Raw genomic sequence first — 12687 nt, forward strand, 5'->3', positions numbered from 1 at the left:
TCCCTCTTATCCCAAGAGTTTTAAGAAGGAGGGTCACTCTTCCTAACCTTCTCCCAAGGAAGAAAAAGAAAAATCATCTTTTAAGGCATCTTCCAAAGACACTAAAACAAGTGACATCAAGTGTTTCAAGTGTCTTGGCCGTGGGCACATTGCTTCACAATGTCCCACCAAGAAAACCATGCTTTTAAAGGGCCAAGATCACTATAGTAGTCGTGATGAAGCTACTTCCTCATCGTCAAGTGATGAAGAAGAAGTTTTAGAGTCTGAAGAAGAAATCTTACCTTGTGAAGGAGACTTATTGTTGGTTAGAAGGCTCCTTAACAATCAATCTAGTGAAATTGACCAATCACAAAGAGAGAACTTGTTTCAAACAAAATGCAAGGTCTTAGAAAGCACTTGTTCTCTCATTGTAGATAGTGGGTCTACTTCTAATTGTTGTAGTACTAGATTGGTTGATAAGCTAGCCTTAACTACAAAACATCATCCTAAACCTTACAAAATGCAATGGATCAATGAGGAAAGAGGTGTTGTAGTTAACCAACAAGCAAGCATACCAATCTCTATTGGCAAGTATAAAGAAGAAGTTTTATGTGACATAGTGCCATTAGAGGTTAGTCATGTCTTGCTTGGGAGGCCATGGCAATTTGACAAGAAAACAATCCATGATGGCCTCACCAATAAAATAAGTTTCCAACACTTGGGAAAGAAATTTGTGTGGTGTCCTCTATCACCTTCTCAAGTGAATGAGGACCAACTCAAATTAAAAGCTAAGAAAGATGAGGAAAAAAGCAAAAACAAAAACAAAAAGAAAAGAAAAGAAAAAAAGAATTTTTCCTTTGAAGAAAAAGGGCTAGGTTCTAGAGAACCTTAACCCTTGTGCCATCCTCATTCTTTTTGGTGCCAAAGAAAGATGGCAATGGAGGATGAACACCTTTTTTTTTTTAAAAGAAGCCATCATTGAATAAAAGGCACCCAATCCCTAAGATAGATGATTTAGTGAATGAATTACATGGGGTCAATAACTTTTTATGGTGATGCCTCTTTGGCTCTCTCCTTCCCCTAGTACTTTCATTCAACAAATTGTGTACTTAAGGATTGCATAGCTAAGTTTTAAGTAGTTTTTTTTTCCTAATTGTGGTCTCACATCTCTTGAAGGTACCAATGGAATGATTGAGCTTGAAGATTTGTGGTCAAATCCTTCTCAAGAAGGAGGGGATGATGGAGGACCATCCATGGAGCTTCATGTGAGACCCATCACTAAGCCAATGGCTAGGAGAGTAGAAGAGGATAGGGAAGTCAAAACCTTAGAAGACATGCTTCTCAAGATTAAAATACATTAATCACTCTCCTAAGCTTTGATAGCCTAGAATTTATCTTTATGCCTATTTTGCCCTTGTCTTTTATTTTCCATTTTTACCCTTGTATTTTGGGGTATCTTAGACATAGGATCTATTTTACTTGTATTTCCAATTTTACCGTTGTATTTTGGGGTATTTTAGTCATAGGATTTATTTTCTTTTATATTTCTCATTTTACCCTTGTATTATGGGGTGCTTTAGATCATAGGTTTTTATTTTTGGGCTAAGGTATTTGATTAGGGTGGGAACAAAACCTAGACATATTTTTTGTTGCTCTTGGACCTATTTTTGGTGTTAGAAAGGCTTAGGCCCAAGTGGAGGGCAAAGGTTGCATGGTCTTATCATGCACCTAAATGTAGCTTAACTAATCCCAAAGATTCCATCCTTGGCCACCAAGTTCCATCTAGGGTTCATTTGCATTTCATTTGGTGTGCATTTGGCTTGTGAATTTCGTCCATGCACTCTCCAAATGCAACCTTAGATGCCTCCCACTCCTATAAATATCCTAGGCTATGCATCATGTAAATACTTTGGAATACATGAATTTGAGTGAGCATTTTTTCCTCAAATCCTCTGCTTAGTCACTAGGTGAATTTGGCCTACCTCTTTTATCTCCTCCTTAGAGTGAGTTTAGGGTTACCTTGAATGGCCTTCACCTCCACTTAGTGAAGAGAGCCAACTAGAACACCTAAAACACCATCCTCCCAACCTTTCTCCTATTTGCCCAAGACTCCACATTTCACGCCAACCATCACTTAGCCTCACCCTTGAAGTAACGTCCACCCTCTAAGGTCACCATCTTGGCCTTGGAAAGGAGCTTCTCTTCACCATTGAATGTTTGATCATCCCCTTGGTGGAAGGAGTCCATCATTTTGTTTGCCAAGATTTCTTCTTACGTTCATGGGATTCTTAGAGTTATAGGTACTCCTTTTTTTTCCTTCATTGATATTTCCTTTATTGTTTTCATTTCACTCTATTTTCATTAATGGGAAAGGAACGCTCATTGTTGACTAGAGGGGTTTCTCGAATTGGAGAAGATCCTCCACATTCTCAATCTTTGGTATTATCGATAGAGTGATTCTTTTGAGGAGGCCATGAAGTTTCTTGGCAAATAGACCTCGACCCTTATTCTTGAGGGGGCTTCTAGGACAATTAACATGGAGTTGGTTACCGTCAAACGAGTGGAGGTTTTTAAGCCTACTACTTCTACCACAAAAGCTTTCAAGGAGGATTTGGATAAAGGTGACAGCAAGGGGATGCTGTGTAAGGAAGGTTATGAGTGGGTGAAGAGTGAGGTGAATTGGCATAAGGTCCATTTGGATACAAAGGAAGTTGTGGTGGCATTGCTTGATAGTTGTGCATTGTTTGTGCCTTCTCAAGCTCATTTGTTTGTAATTTGCCCTTACTTTGAGGGCGACCCGTGTACCTAGGTGAGGAAATGTATTCTTGCCCATTCATATGTGTGTATTAATGTATTCTTCCTGGTATGGGGGGTTATTCTACTATTTAGTAGCTTGGAGCGTGAGTTCTTGAGGAAGGCAATGTTGAATCCTACCTAAATATAGTTTTAATAGTGAAAAATTCTTAGTTCCAAATTTTAGAATAGAAGAGTTCTCATTTGTGTGGTAATACGTTTGTTCAAGTGTTTCAACAATATTTAATTTGACTAGAAGGTCTATGAGCTCAGGGTTTCTTGAACAATAAAATAGACTCACAAGGCATCCTTAAAGAAGATTCAATTTTGGTGGATTGTTTATTGGCAAGAACAATGTTAAATGAAAATAACTTGTCAAAATATTTTTGGGTTGATGCCATAAATATTGCATGTCATGTCTTAAATAAGGTATTAGTTAGGTCTATTTTGAAACAAAACTAGGCTTTTAAAAAATTATGTAATACAGAGAACTAACCTATGTCATCTCTCAAGGACACAAGTTCAATCTATTTTCAGTTTTTATCATGCAATTAGGTCAGGTTTGGGGGATTTTGTTTCAAAAAGATTGTAAACAATAATACAAAAAAAGAGAAGATAGAATCTCAACATAGAATTTCAATATATCAATTACCGATTCAAGGTTTCAATTCCTACGGTGTAATTTTCATTGTTCAAAACAAATACAAATTCTCAATCAACCTAATTCAATTCGAAATTAATCAATACAAAAATCTAAATCTAGATTATGAATTCCATTAAAATAAGAACTACAATCGCAAACTTATGGTTCTAACAAAATTCAAGAACGATAATCGATTGAATTAGGAGATTTAGGGTATTTCAAATATGAAATTACATCTTCTTATTTTTGTTTAGGATTCAAATCGAAAATTCAATATCATGAAAAACGAAACTATCATAAACAAAAAAGAGCAGTGGAAGAGAGAATTCGTCAAGTAATGTAGACCCCTAAAATTGTCCGGGTCGGAAATAAAGCTTGAAGACTCTCGAAGACTGAAGGAAGATCAGCCAGAAGGACTCCTGGAAGGCCCTAGGAGGGTTCTCTGTAGGTCTAGAGGTCTTAGAATAGCTCAAAATAAGGAAGTGGAGGGAATGAAGCCCAATACGGCCGTACTGAACTTAATACGGCCGTATTGAAGCTTCAATACGGCCGCAGTGAACTCAATACGGCGTATTGAAGTTTCTGAAACTTCAATACGGCCGTACTGAAATCAATACGGCCGTATTGAAGCTTCAATACAGCCGTATTGAACTCAATACGGCCGTATTGAAATTTCTGAACTTCAATACGGCCGTATTGAACTCAATACGGCCGTATTGAAGTTCAAAAATTTCAATACGGCCGTATTGCTCCTGTAGGCCGTATTGCGCCTATTCCCTATAAATATGACGTCAATTGGACGTCATTCCACACTTTTTCACTCAGTTTTGACTCCCTCCTTGAGTATTCTGGGGTTTTTGAGCAGTGTTCTGCCCTAGAAATCTCTCTGGGAGTCGATCCGACGAAGTTCTGGAATTCCGAGCACTTAGCTTGGAGATTCGAACCTAGTCGAAGGGAAATCCTCCGGATTTCCATAGTCAAAATTTTATAGGAGAGAGCGAGCGAGCTTGTAGAGCGAGGGAACGCCAAAAAGCTTCCCAGTTTTACTCAATATATAAAAGCACGCTTCAAGAGGTTTCTTCTTAAATCCTTCCTTTTACTGCTTTCTGTGTGCATATTTAAACTGTCATCATGTAGATAGTTAATTTATAATCGCTTATAATAAATAGGGGTAATTTAGTAATTTTACGCTGTTATTTTAGAAAATAATCTGTCATAGGGAACCCGAAAGGGGCGCTGTGGGGTGCTAACACCTTCCCCACGCGTAACCGACTCCCTTACCCAACTCTGGTTGTAATGGCCAAAGTTGATTTATAAAATCAATTGCCTTATCCCTTTTTCCAATGTTTTGAGTAAAACATTGGTGGCGACTCCACGAACCCTCCTTTTACGAAAACCACTAATCCATGGAGGGTCCCGCTTGGGATTAATATGGATTGGTGAGACATTTTAATAAATAAATTGGATAAGATCGACAAGGTCTCAGTTTGAGAACAAGTCGTTCTAATAATCCAATACATTTTCAAAACTAAAATAATAAGCGAGCTCGACCGTCTTCGCGACCGCCGAGGCCCGTTTGGGCCGGTGGCGACAGATGGCGACTCCACTGGGGAAGCCTCGAGAGTCAGTCCCATTTAGTGACAGATTATTTTTAACAAATAATAGTTAAAATTACTTCGTTACCCCTTGCTTGTATGATAACATGTTTATCTATGTGGCTTTTAAATAACTGTTGTATGTTTAAATTCCGCAATTGTTTGAAATAAAAACTGCACACAAACCTTTGCACACAACAGTTCCCTCTATACCCGGGGGCATGAGTGATTAACCATAGGGAGTGGATGTTAGTACGGCCGGTTGTCGAATGGGTCTATAGGTGCCCGTAGACCGTTGTCGGAAAACATCACTCAAGGTGATAACCATGAACTTGAGTCCGACGGTGCGTTGGAGCTTTCCATCGACCTACGATGAGAGGAATTGGGTCCCTATAATGGGGGCACCTTGGGGGCCTTTGACCAAGTGAGAACAGTTAGATCCTCCTTGAATATGCACTTTTCTGCAGGAGACCCCTACCTCGTGATTCACTCGTGACTGTTCGTGGATGAGTGAATTGTTTGTGTAAATGCTTATGTGCAATTGTTTGTGCATTAATAAATAACCTCGTGATAAGGTCTAAAAAATAATCCCCATGCATGAAAATGTCATGACATGAGAGGAAAAACCAATGTGTGAAAATATAATAAAAGTAAGGAGCATAGGCATCATTATCAAAAATACCTCATGCATCCTCATCATCATTTATAGGTTCACTAATACTCTCTCGATGTGAGTGAAAGAGACCCGTCACTATTGGATTCTCCGTTGTGGAGAGATAATAGCCTAAGGAGGGTGATAAACTTTCATCTTAAAAAGGCAGCGCCTCAAAGATGAAAGATTATCAAGCTCACATCAAGAATGTATTCATATCATAAATAAGCTAATTAGAATAAACATTCATTTTAGAAAGTGGCTGGTCATCTCTCTGTCCTCACACGCGCAAAGAAAATCAAGAAAATGGAAGCGCTAGAGGAACAAAACAAGAAGCTCACGACCGAGCTTTCACAGCTCAAAGAGCAGATGGCGCAAATGTTGGAACTCATGCGTCACCATAACATTCATGGATCTCATCACAGTGACCATGGGTCCCATCATGAGGGAGAGGAGGAGGAGCATGAAGAAGATCCTCCACATGCCATACCTCTTGGGGCTGGAATTATGATCAAAGAGCCCGAGGTTTCAAAAGAACAATTCCACGCCCTAGAGGATCGGTTGAGGGCTATGGAGGGGCATGATTTTGATGTCAAAGATGCCGCCGATATGTGCTTAGTGAGGGACATTCAATTCCCTCCTAAATTTAAAGTGCCAGATTTCCCGAAATATGTGGGATCGACTTGCCCCAAGAGTCATCTCACCATGTACTGTCGCAAGATGGCTGCATATGCCACCAATGGAAAGCTCTTAATTCATTGCTTTCAAGAGAGCTTGGCTGAAACTGCACTCAACTGGTATATGCAGCTAGATGGAAATCTAGTACACACATGGAGGCAGTTGGCCGACGCCTTTCTCAAGCGCTACAAATACAACATCGACCTAACACCCGATAGGTCAGATCTTCAAGCCTTGAGCAAGAATAATGATGAATCTTTCAAGGCATACGCCCAACGTTGGAGGGAGTTGGCGGCACAGATAGAACCCCCGCTGTCAGATAAGGAGATGGTGTCCATATTCATCAACTCGTTGACTGGTCCCTATTACGATAAAATGATAGGGAACACAACGACACTCTTCTCGGACATCATCACTATTGGGGAGAGAGTGGAACAAGGATTGAAAAGTGGGAAGCTAGCTAAGCCTTCCCAATCATTCGAGGCTAAGAAGACCTTCAGGAAGAAGAATGAGGGAGGAGTCAATGCTATAACCATATCCTCGGCTTCTTCCACTTCGAAGTCAGGAAGATCGCAATTCATCCCTGTGAAGAAGTTTGATAAACTTCCGACCACTTATAGCGATCTCCTTCCGAAGCTAGTAGAAGCCAAACTTCTAGCTCATGTTCCACCAAGGAAGATCGACCCACCTTACCCCGATTGGTACAAGCCACAAGACAAATGTTTATACCATTCGGGGGCACCAGGGCATTCAACAGAGAGATGCCTAGCTCTCAAATACAAGGTCCAAAACCTTATTGATGCCGGGTGGGTCACCTTCGATTCGACAGCGCCCGACGTGAGCAAGAATCCTCTACCAAAGCAGGAGTAGAGAATGGCAAGCCACAATAGGGCCCCTTCATATTTTTCTTTTCTTTTAAGGGACTCATGATCAGTACCCGAGATCATGAGAACCTTTTCATGTAAATAAGGGTTTTACAGTTTTTTAAAATATCAATAAAGAGGCATTTTTCACATTACTCTCTTTTTTGTTCTTTTCTCTCTTTCCCCATTAACATTAATAAATTCTAAACCTAAATAGAACCAATAAAATAATTATGTCTGTAATTGCTCGCTCTGACCGGGATCCGAAAGTTGAGGATAAACGGGTTGAGTTGGACAGTGATGAGGAGACCATCTCTCCGGATCTGCAAAGATTGCTAGATCAAGAAACTCGTCTACTCCAACCATGTCAAGAGGAATTGGAGACCGTGAATTTGGGGCAGGGCCGAAAGATAAAAAAGGTCAATATTGGGACCCATATCGGTGATGAAATAAGGACACATGTTTCCGCTATGATTATAATAAAATCATTCTTCATTGCTTCTTTTCTTGCTTATAATAAAATTCTAAACCACATTATTTTTAACCCTGTTTGAATAAACATGAATGAGGTTAAAATCATCTTAATGATAATAAACCCACATCATTTTTATGTGGAGGTGTGTGTGACAACTTGGAGCACCTTCCCTTGGCCTCGACAAGTGCCATCATGGGTAAAAAGAAATCTTTCAAAATAAAAGAAGCTCGGCAGGAAACCCAAAAAGGGGACTGCGCAAAAATAAGAGCAAAAGACCCGCTAAGAATCCCACGAAAGGGTGACCTAGGCAAAAGTTAGGGTTACAATAATAAACAAAAACAAAGGTCCGCTAAAACGCCACAAAAGGGTGTTTTAGGCAAAAATAAGGACAATCAAAAAACAAAAGAAATCCATGATGGTACCATGAACCAAATTCAAAAAGAAAGGTTCAAGGGAAGCTATCCAAGTTGTCGAATCACAACACGATTTTTTAACTTCATAAGTGTTTAATCAAACAAGCCTAAACATTTAAGCCTACCTTGGCCACCCATTCTTACAAAAACCATTTTTGAAAAAATAAATCCCCTCTAAAACACAAACTTCAGAATAAAAATATCTTTCTTTTCTTTTCTCTCTTGTCCCAAAAGATTTTAGGATAATCTAGTGGAAGCATGGAGAAATAAATCATCACTGATAATGGATCTAATCTGAATAATAAAATGGTGGAAGAACTGTGCCAAGAATTCAAGATCCAACACCACAACTCTTCCCCATATCGGCCAAAGATGAATGGGGCAGTCGAGGCAACCAATAAGAACATCAAAAAAAAAATAGTACAAAAGACGGTTGTCTCATTTAAAGACTGACACGAGATGTTACCCTTCGCTCCTCATGGCTATAGGACTTCAGTACGTCCATTTACAGGAGCTATTCCATTCTCACTCGTTTATGGGGTGGAGGCAGTTCTACCCATCGAAGTCGAGATATTCTATCTAAGGGTAATCATGGAAACAAAACTTTCCGAAGCAGAATGGGTTCAAAGCCAATATGACCAGTTAAACCCTATCAAAAAGAAACGGCTGAACGCCATATGCCATGGTCAAGCCTATCAGAGGAAGATCAAAAAGGCTTTTGACAAGAAAGTCCACCCTCGAGTCTACCATGAGGGAGAGTTGGTAATGAAGAAATTACTACCAACTCAAAAGGACAAAATCGGAAAGTATGCCCCAAATCACGGAGGACCATACGTGGAAAAACGAGTCTTCTCAGGAGGAGCATTGATCCTCACAAACATGGATGGAGAAGAACTTCGATACTTAGTCAACACTGACGTGGTAAAGAAGTACTATGCTTGAAGACGTTGCTTGCATAGGCCCGCTAGGATGAAAACCCAAAAAGGGCGTCCTAGGCAAAAGTTAGGGCAAAATAAAAAGCCTGCCAGTACAAGGGTACTAGGCAAAACAAAGGCAAATTTACCCCGTTAGGATACGTCCTAAGCAAAAGTTAGGGGCAAAAGAATAAGATATAAAAACAAAGCAAGCAACGATCACTTGAACCGAAAACCGAAAGGTGGTTCAAGTGATAATCTTCTAGAAGCAAGCGTCTTGCAGTATCTACACTCCTGGCTCAGGCCGAAGCAATTAAGGGAACGTAAAGAGCAACAATTACAGATATAATTGTTAAGCCCAATGTATATAGCCTACCTTGGCCAGCCATTCTTCAGAAATTTCCTTCTGTATGTCTTTCTGTAAAAAAACACTTGTGAATATCAATAAAAATATCCATTTGTTTCTTTTCTTTCTTGACCATGTGATTATGCCTCTGAATTGGTTTTTCATAAAAATTGTACGAAATTCCATTATTAATCGGTCAATAAAAGAAAATTGGAGGGGTTCCTGTAAAATCCATAATCTCCTGCATAAAGGCTCACAAAAATACTCCCTCGCGTCAATGACAGAAAGTCCTCCAAGAAGAAGAGGATAGGGAGAGCCACTCACTTTTCTAAATAAATGAACAAAAATAAAAAATTGTATTGCATTTGTGCATCACACACACATTAGTTGCACACTCAAAGACCTTATCATGAGGCAACCGCATAAAATAGAAAAATAGAAAATTGCTTGTGTATGACAGCAGCAAGCAAAATACAAAGATTCAGAAAATCAACAGCATCATACAGAATAACTGAGCCTGGAGAGGCTTGCCGAAAGAATACTCTCAAAATAACTGAGCCTGGAGAGGCTCGCCGAAATAATACTCTCAGAATAATTGAGCCTGGAGAGGCTTGCTGAAATAATACTCGTACAGAATAATTGAGCCTGGAGAGGCTTGCCGAAACAATACTCCCACAGAATAATTGCTTGTCGAAATAATACTCCTTCAGAATAATTGAGCCTGGAGAGGCTTGCCGAAATAATACTCCTACAAAATAACTGAGCCTGGAGAGGCTTGCCGAAATAATACTCTCTCATAAATTTAATTTCTTTAGCACTTTTAATTTCTGTACAGCAAAAGCCAAAAACATAAAAAAGGCAAAATACAGAAAAAGCCAAATCAGAAGAAAAGGCAAAATACAGAAAAAGCCGAAAATAAAAAAGGCAAGGATATAGAAAATCCAACAAACAATTTGTACCAAATAACTAAGCCTGGAGAGGCTTACCAAAATAATACTCCACATCCTCCACAGTATGCAGAATAACTGAGCCTGGAGAGGCTCGCAGAAATAATACTCCCCAGAGGGAACCTCAGCTCAAGCTCACGGAAAAATCCCCAGCGAGAGCTATCAAAGCAAAATCGACGCAATCCCCAATGGAAGTGCGATCATCCAAACAGTATATACAAGTCAAAGGACTTAACACTTCCTCAGTGGAAGATAGCTCTCCGACTCAAAGCACTGAGCGAGGCTAAGCCTGTAGAGGCTTCCTAAATAATACTCTGGGATACAATAAGATCCCCAAATCCCCAATCGCCTACTCAAGAGGCATCCCTGCAAAAAGGAGAAGAAAATCAAAAATATCAATAAGTATTCCCCAAGTGGAATCCGGCTCTTAGCCAAACATCGAACGTCAAGCCGATACGCCTAACAGAAGAGGCTAATCAAAATCAACGACGAAATCCCCCAGCGGATAACAGCCTACACAGAGGCAAAAATCAGAAAATCAAAAAGAGATACCCGAATAAGGATGAACCGGGATACTCCACCAACGTCAAAGGACGTCAGCCAAACATAAGGCATCGCTCAACTCAGAGAGAAAGAGCATCTGTGTCTACACCCCAAGGAGTCAGAAATTCCCCATGGGTACCAACAATGCAATGCAAATTGGGGCACAGGAACCTGTGAATGACTACACATCCCCTAGACGGATCCCTGCGTTATCCAGCCCTCAGTGGCACAAAATCAGAAAAAACCGTCGAAGCAGCATCGTGGACTGTGGAGACAAAATCATCTCAAAGCCTAAAAGGCAATACTCAGCTACCCAGTTGTCGAGAGCACCGAGGTATGCACAAGTCTGGAGAGACGGTACTCAAACAAAGTCTGGAGAGACGGTACTCAAACAAAGTCTGGAGAGACGGTACTCAAACAAGGTCTGGAGAGACGGTACTCAAACAAAGTCTGGAGAGACGGTACTCAAACAAAGTCTGGAGAGACGGTACTCAAACAAGGTCTGGAGAGACGGTACTCAAACAAGGTCTGGAGAGACGGTACTCAAACAAGGTCTGGAGAGACGGTACTCAAACAGAGTCTGGAGAGACAGCACTCAAATAAAGTCTGGAGAGACGGTACTCAAGGTCTGGAGAGACAGTACTCAAGGTCTGGAGAGACAGTACTCAAGGTCGGGAGAGACAATACTCAAGGTCTGGAGAGACAATACTCAGCCATCAGCGTCGTCAGAGGCACGTTGGTGTTAAACTTAGCTACCGAGGTTGTCAGAAGCGCCGAGGTATGCAACAACCTGAAGAGGTTACTCTATAATTTTCCACCGGAAGACGCTACAAGTCAGAAGGTTGGCACATCACCCGGACAATTGGGTCAACTCCTTTACTTGTCAGCCGGTACACCAAAAGACCGTCCGACTAAGTAAAGGGGGGGTAGCTGTAGACCCCTAAAATTGTCCGGGTCGGAAATAAAGCTTGAAGACTCTCGAAGACTGAAGGAAGATCAGCCAGAAGGACTCCTGGAAGGCCCTAGGAGGGTTCTCTGTAGGTCTAGAGGTCTTAGAATAGCTCAAAATAAGGAAGTGGAGGGAATGAAGCCCAATACGGCCGTACTGAACTTAATACGGCCGTATTGAAGCTTCAATACGGCCGCAGTGAACTCAATACGGCGTATTGAAGTTTCTGAAACTTCAATACGGCCGTACTGAAATCAATACGGCCGTATTGAAGCTTCAATACAGCCGTATTGAACTCAATACGGCCGTATTGAAATTTCTGAACTTCAATACGGCCGTATTGAACTCAATACGGCCGTATTGAAGTTCAAAAATTTCAATACGGCCGTATTGCTCCTGTAGGCCGTATTGCGCCTATTCCCTATAAATATGACGTCAATTGGACGTCATTCCACACTTTTTCACTCAGTTTTGACTCCCTCCTTGAGTATTCTGGGGTTTTTGAGCAGTGTTCTGCCCTAGAAATCTCTCTGGGAGTCGATCCGACGAAGTTCTGGAATTCCGAGCACTTAGCTTGGAGATTCGAACCTAGTCGAAGGGAAATCCTCCGGATTTCCATAGTCAAAATTTTATAGGAGAGAGCGAGCGAGCTTGTAGAGCGAGGGAACGCCAAAAAGCTTCCCAGTTTTACTCAATATATAAAAGCACGCTTCAAGAGGTTTCTTCTTAAATCCTTCCTTTTACTGCTTTCTGTGTGCATATTTAAACTGTCATCATGTAGATAGTTAATTTATAATCGCTTATAATAAATAGGGGTAATTTAGTAATTTTACGCTGTTATTTTAGAAAATAATCTGTCATAGGGAACCCGAAAGGGGCGCTGTGGGGTGCTAACAC

Source organism: Cajanus cajan, chromosome 7 (genome assembly GCF_000230855.2).
Source record: "Cajanus cajan strain Asha chromosome 7, NIPB_CcT2T_4, whole genome shotgun sequence".
Lineage (NCBI taxonomy): Eukaryota > Viridiplantae > Streptophyta > Magnoliopsida > Fabales > Fabaceae > Cajanus > Cajanus cajan.